Source organism: Oncorhynchus keta, chromosome 34, assembly GCF_023373465.1.
Source record: "Oncorhynchus keta strain PuntledgeMale-10-30-2019 chromosome 34, Oket_V2, whole genome shotgun sequence".
Classification (NCBI taxonomy): Eukaryota; Metazoa; Chordata; class Actinopteri; order Salmoniformes; family Salmonidae; genus Oncorhynchus; species Oncorhynchus keta.
The window spans coordinates 15,851,440-15,858,585 of record NC_068454.1 but is presented as its reverse complement, the minus strand read 5'-3'; the positions used below and the strand labels follow the sequence as shown (position 1 = coordinate 15,858,585).

The 7,146-nt window shown below is 45.3% G+C and overlaps 1 protein-coding gene and 1 long non-coding RNA gene across 4 annotated transcripts in view; one reads left to right on the top strand and one right to left on the bottom strand.

Moving 5' to 3' along the window:
* Positions 1-1,290: 1,290 nt before the first annotated feature.
* Positions 1,291-3,070, bottom strand: LOC127915028 (uncharacterized). Its single transcript, XR_008089887.1, has 2 exons — positions 2,856-3,070; positions 1,291-1,596 (listed from the first exon to the last, which is right to left on the bottom strand). It is a non-coding gene; the product is annotated as an uncharacterized LOC127915028 (long non-coding RNA).
* A 169-nt stretch (positions 3,071-3,239) lies between these two features.
* The window catches only part of LOC118366611 (BCL-6 corepressor-like), a 96,158-nt gene continuing 92,251 nt past the window's right edge, over positions 3,240-7,146 (top strand). For 2 of the 3 annotated variants that reach the window (XM_052493278.1, XM_052493276.1), the window contains exon 1: positions 3,240-3,921. The gene's annotated coding sequence lies outside the window, so the exon portion shown is untranslated. Of the gene's footprint in view, positions 3,922-4,305; positions 4,378-7,146 lie in introns of those variants that run through there. The other variant, XM_052493277.1, reaches the window with a different exon arrangement.

Below are 7,146 nucleotides of genomic sequence, written 5' to 3'. Positions count from 1 at the left end.
ACAGATCTTCATTGTAAAGGGTTTAAACACTGTTTCCCATGCTTGTTCAATGAACCATAAACAGTGAATGAACATGCACCTGTGGAACGGTCATTAAGACTCTAACAGCTTACAGACGGTAGGCAATTAAGGTCACAGTGATGAAAACTTAAGACACGAGGCCTTTCTACTGACCCTGAAAAACACCAAAAGAATGATGCCCAGGGTCCCTGCTCATCTGCGTGAACGTGCCTTAGGCATGCTGCAAGGAGGCATGAGGACTGCAGATGTGGCCAGAGCAAAAAAATGGCAATGTCCGTACTGTGAGACGCCTAAGACAGCGCTACAGGGAGACAGGATGGGCAGCTGATCGTCCTCACAGTGGCAGACCACGTGTAACAACACCTGCACAGGATCGGTACATCCGAACATCACACCTGCGGGACAGCAGGATGGCAACAACAACTGCCCCGAGTTACACCAGGAACGCACAATCCCTCCATCAGTGCTCAGACTGTCCGCAATAGGCAGAGAAACTGGACTGAGGGTTTGTAGGCCTGTTGAAAGGCAGGTCCTCACCAGACATCACCGGCAACAACGTCGCCTATGGGTACAAACCCACCGTCGCTTGACCAGACAAGACTGGCAAAATGTGCTCTTCACTGACGAGTCGCGGTTGTCTCACGAGGGGTGATGGTCGGATTCGCGTTTATCGTCGAAGGAATGAGCAAAATGTACTGTACATTCAATCCATCTGTCTGCATATTTCAAGACATGGCATATGAGAGTACAGTGAGATACCCAATGTGTTGGAAGATACTTTTCTTGTCAATCATCTTGAAAAATCGTATACATAACTGGAAATCAACCAATCCTCCATCATTAATAAAGCATTTGACCTTTCCATTGTGTTATCTAAATGTTCAGAATGTGTGGGCGACGGAGAGAAACAACAAGGTGCAGTTTGAGGCCATGTGGCGGAGAGTGATGCAGGCGCTGGAGATGGAGGTGTGAGCAGGTGGGTCTGGGCAGGGTGATGTCATTGATGTTTTTATGCTGTCATTTGTATGTGTATATTTTGTATTGTTAAAAGAATATATATGTATACTGTATCTTACCCCCCAAAAAGGAGGAGGAGTTATGGTCAGATTTGCCAAAGGGAGGGTGTGGGTGAGCCTTTCATGCGTTTCTCTGTGTAGAGTAAAGGTGATCTCGAGTTTGTTGCCTCTAGTTGCATAGGTCAAGTGCTGGTATAAAATTAGGTAAATGGATTTCAGTTTCCCTGCATTAAAATCACTGGCCACAAGGATGTGTTATTTTAGTGTTCCCTTTATTTTTTTGAGCAGTGTATTATCCATGTCCTTGTTATTACAGTTCTTCAGGTCCCATTGATAGTCTTGAACAAAGCTCGTACAGTTTGTCATATAGTGATTGTACATTCGGCGGCCTAGATGCTCGTCAACGTAGTCTAATCATGACGCCGCCTAGCTTGCTTCTCTTTCACCGCAGCTTATTCATTCGAGTCCTGGGATCAGGGCCTGGTCTGGGGTGAGCATAACGTCCAGAGCTGCTGACTCATTGAAGTAGAAATCTTCCTCCAAATTGAGGTTAGTGAAGCTGGTGCCCAGAAGTTGTTTCGGTGATAGGAAATGATGGCGGAAACATTTAAAACAGTTAATAAGATCAGCATAATAAAACACACTAAACAGCAGGATTGGCCTGGAACCTATAAGACAGCAGCTATCCACTGCAGTGCCCAGCCTGTTCAGGATTCCCCACTAACTCTCAGAGTAATTAGTAATAGTGTGTGTGTGTGTGTGTGTTATAAAAACAAATCTGATTTCAGAGCAGAGGAATGCAGCACTATCAGCCCCTCATCTCATTCTCTTTTTCTATTTCTCTCAATGTCTTATCTGATTCCTTCTCTCCTGTCCCAGCCTCTGCCTCTCTCTCTGACTTCAGTCAGCTAGTTTAAAGAACATTCATGGACTCACCTGACATTTACTTGACAGTTTGCCTTCAAGGACTAATTTGTATGGTTTTTCAATGTGTGGGTGGTGTGTTTGAGAGAGAGAGAGAGAGTGTCTGGCGCTGCTTTTTCAACTCCTACTCTCAACAGCTGCATAAAATACACCCAGACTTTCCCCTGCCAACTCCCCTCCCCTCCTTCTCCCCCCACCCCTCTCTCGCTCTCTCTCACACATACACAGACCACACCAGACCTCCGGCTAGGCTGGATATCCCTAGCTTCCTCTCCTATATTTGCCACTGAGACCTAACAGATGAGTCTCAACCAACACAATGTCTCCCTCCCTTCCTTCCTCTTTCTGGGTTTGTCTCTCTTCCTCTCCTCCTTTTCCTCTTTCTGGGTCACTCTCTCTTCCATCACATTTCTCCAACTCACTGCATGGCATCACTTGCAATATTGAACCCAAACATGTACAGTCCATTGTCCATGGCCATCCCCTTTCAATATATTTGTGTGGGGTTGCATATTTGAGGGTGAATTGTAAGATAATGTTTTAATATTGTAGGTAGTAAAGGCCAATCTTCCAATCTTCCTTACATTGGTCTCGAACTCAAGAAGTACATATCTGCCCATCTAGTTCACTGTGTATGATAGCACAGCCTTTACTGTCTTCACACCCATGGTCTCAGTTATTTTACACACACACACACACACACACACACACACACACACACACACACACACACACACACACACACCTGCTGAAGAGGGCCAGTAATCGAAAGGTTGCTGGTTCGAATCTCTGAGCAGACTAGGTTGCAAATCTGTCTATGTGCCCTTGACTAAGGTACTTAACCCTAATTGCTCCTGTATGACATCAAATTACTCAAACGTAAAAATGACTCACTCTGGGTTTTCAAGTGCCAGAATTTGACAGCTCATTATTGAACTTGGAAGATCTGGTTCTCTCTCTTCTTGCGTTTTTTTCCACTTTCCTCTCTCTTACTCATAATCCTATATTCTACCTATTCACTTTCCTTATCCCACTCTCTTTCTCTGCCTGAGCGTTCCATTACGCTATGCTGTCATCCCTCAGTAAATTTCTACATTTCACTGAATTTTTCTATTTTACCGTTCTCTGTCACCCTCCCCCTTGTCTCTCGCTCATATTTTGTTTTACACGCCCGCCCTAACGCGCGGTGTGTGTGTGTGTGTGCGCGCTGGAGGTTTATGGTAATTGCGGTCTCCCGACAGGCCTTCTGGGTAGAGTCTGAGATTGGGAGAGTCTCTCGCAGTACAACACTCCACTCATTCCGCTCCGCGCTCCCGCGGGTCCGTTCGGCGTCCTCAGCAACTCCGCAAACGAGGCTACCAAGGGCTTTAAGATGAAAAACGACGGAAAGTTAAACAATTCCGATTTTTCTCACAATATCGCTGGATATAATTAGTATTTTTGGAAAATATCGGGAATGACGAGAGTGGAAGTAAGAGCGTTGAAACGGCGTGCTCAAATAGAACCCAACATGGCGCTGTCTACGACCGAGTTGAATTAATTTCTGGAGTCCGCGGACATCGCCACCTGTATGCTTGCGCTCTGCTACACGTTACCACGCCTCTGGGTAGTTCTTCAAAGAATTATTGAAAATCTTTCTTGGGATTCGTCACACGGAGTCGATTTTTGACGACGTTTTCTCTCTTTAATAAAGTATTTTGAAAATAACACACATCGAGTGTAACATTTGGTATAATTGACTGACAAGTAAATACACAGTAAGAAACACTTCTGAATGTTTATATCCAACGATTTGAATATTCACTGGCCCGGGAAGGGATGGATGTATATGCGTTTATAAAGGAATCCGAACCTGAACGCACGGATCTTTGCTCAGAGCCGTGAACAACTTGGGGGGGGGGGGAACTGTAAAAAGGCGTCAAATTGAAGCAGACGATTGGAATTAGCGGCTAACTGCCAGGTAAGACAATTATGTGGGCAATAAAGACGTTTGGTGTTTTATTCTGTCTGCCACTGTTGAATTGTAAACCATGGTCTCTCCGTTTGAGAGGATAGACTATTCACAATATAGGCTATCACCACAACGACTGCGACAGAGATGGATTTTTCCAAATTGACTGTCAATCTCAGAAGTGTAAACATACAAATACGAAGAAAATTGTCTGCAGCTCTTGTACAGGTTCGGAGTGATTTGATCTCCGTGTGTGAGAGAAGGGGGAGAGAGTGAAATGGCAACTTCTAAGAATAGCGCATAGGGTGGTCTTTGTGTGATTCGGCGGGGCAGTGGCATGTGGTTGATAAATAACATTGGTTGTTTAGTCATTCGGCCCTGGGCTCGGCGACAGGGGCAGTCCTGTCAACCAGGAGAGACTGATGAGTCGGAAGGTCAGGACGAGGCTTCGCTGTCAGCAGTCTGGTCAGCGAACGATTCTAATAATGTTTGGATGGAAATTGACTGATAATACTTGTTCTTTGTTAATTAGGCTTCTAAATTAACCTTATTTCCTTCAAAAGAGCGAAGCGTGTATCGAGTGTTTTGAATCGAGTGTTCTTAATCTCTCTCTGTGTGTGTGTGTGTGTGTGTGCGTGCGCGTGCTAAACAAGGTTACGGAATACAGCCTCGCCCTGACAAGAGGAGCGATTTGTTCCGTTTACATACGGTTCAACACTGTGTTTTTGAATGCTTGGAGTGTGAGGTACAGAGGAGAGCTCGTTGACCCGGAGGGGTAGAGAAATGTGCGGAGCAGATAGAAACTGTATCGAATGCTGCATATAGACGGACGTACCACTCACGGGATCTGTCAGTGGAGAAAAACACTTCAGCTTTTTGCCTCCCTGGCCGTTTAGGGCCTAAATCACCACCTTGCACCAGCAAATTCCTTTAACCTACTTTTTTGGTAAATATTTGTATTGGCTATTGTTACTCCTGTTGTCCATGTCCTTACTGCACACGCAGCTAAAGCCCCGTGCCAGGTTTTCTCAGCGCATGCAGTGTGTGTCTTCTGGCCAGTGATAGAACACTAATTGGGGATCGCTCACGCGATCGATGTTCCTAGCTCATTGGCGAGGTTAGTTACGGATCTAGAATGTTAGAGTTGACCAAATCCTCTCTGGTAAAACAAAAAAATATACCAGTATAGTACACCAACACCCACATCCTGTTTAGCATATAATTCCTAAGTAGGCTATACCTCGCTTGCCTGCGCATATAGCCTAGGGCCCCAGGCCTATAGCTACTATTCAAGGAGGAACGGGCCATGGGGAGAATCTCAATTGCACACTCCTGGCGTCCTCACTTTCTTCACAAAACCCATTGCAGGAGAAGGTCAGAGGGGGGCCTCTGGCTTTCTCTCAAATCGGTTTTGAGAAGGAGGTGAGGAGAGATGATGCAAGGAGTGTGCAATTGAGATTCTCCCCATGACCGACTCTTTCCCCAACTACCTTGAGCTGGGTAAGGAAACTGAGAGATCAGTGTTTCCCCCTCACTGTAGCAGATAAGTGATCACTTCATATAGACCAATAGGCAGTGGGCCAACGTCAGTGAGAGCTTGTATTGCTATTGTCCCATAATATGACTCAGCAGTGATCATAAGTAGACCTACCCTGAAAGGGGGAAATTAAGAGCTGGTTGTGGTCTGTGCGAACTGAATCATAGTAGAAGCAAGTGGGAACGTTACATTTGAGAGTTAAAGAAATGGAAAGTCTTTGTGTGTCTTGAAGAGTGAAAACATTAGTTTGGTTTCCATGTTAGTTGACGTTTGAGACTCCCCTGTTAGTGCTGAATATAGTACAGTATTGGGAAGGAAGCATTAAGAGGGTTGTTTATTTGTACCTCTACAAGATAAATTATATGAACCAGGTATTCGATTCCAAAAGCCTTACCATGTGATGTTCCTTCAATCGCGAGTGACAAGGGGTGTGCTTACCTTCCTCCAAACCTTGAGTGGCCTTGCTCACAGCACAGCGCGCGCACACACAGCATGTGGGGGAGGTTTTGTATTTAGCCAAATCTTATCGATTTGTTGCATAATGCCACCGTATGGGACTATTCCAGACGGATCTTTGCGTAATGAGGCGCACTTAGCATCTTTATAACTATTGTGATTGCTTGTGAGTGAGTCTTATTTTTAAAACGTGTTTTATTTACAAAATATGGTCACATGAAGTGGTTGTTGCATCCTCATTTGTGGGATTATTGAAAGACAGTCTGGATAAGAGTCTCTGGATGCCCCATAGAAAACGACCCGTTCTTCACCAAACTGTGTTAGTGAATAACAATATCGTTTAATCGCAGCAGACCTATGGTTCCTTTCGATTACTGAGTTGATTCCACCCCAGGCTACTAAACTTCATAAAGCCTAAAACCGCTATTTTCCATTTTGATCTGGCTGCAGGTCGTTTTTTAGAGCCTCCCATTGGACTGTTTTGTGCATCATTTCCATCTGTGCTCGAGCGAAGAGATCACCCGCGCTGGGCCATTCCCCAGGTGTCCGTTCGCGCGCAGAGAGAGAGAGAGAGACTGTCTGTTTAGGGCATTAGAAGTTATTTTGTGTGAATGCTATTTTGTAGCCGCCACAAGTTCATGAATAACTTCAACAGACATGGGAGAATCCCCAAGGTTTATAGCGCTTGCATTCTTGGCAAACCTTTTAAACATCACGGGTTGCGAGCCTGGTTGATTTGCTCGCCGCCACGCCTAACAAAAGGTCGAAGGGCTGATCTCTCCGCTCCACACACCATACCAGGGATTCCCAAACTCGGTCCTGCCCCCCCTAGCACTACACAGCTGATTTCAAATACTCAAAGCATGATGATGAGTGGGATATTTGACTGGGGGGTTAGACCCTGCACTATACAATTACCATAATGTCCATATGGGCAGGTTGTCTGAGGTTCTTCATAACACTATGTACTAGAATGAAGTTTGCCTAGACATCTCTCTTGTCTCTTTTCGTGATGAGTGTGTTGTCCCCACAGGATGCCTTTGGGTAGGCCGTCATTGTAAATAAGAGTTTGTTCTTAACTGACTTGCTGAAAAAAATAAAAAATAAAGTACATTAGGGCACCTTCTATACTCGGAGCTAGTAGGCTACTGGCCAGCTGTTTGATGGATCTCGTATTTGTAACGGTGTCTCAAAGGCTCCGCGCAGGGAGGCGTGGAGATGATAACCGGAGGTGTACAGGG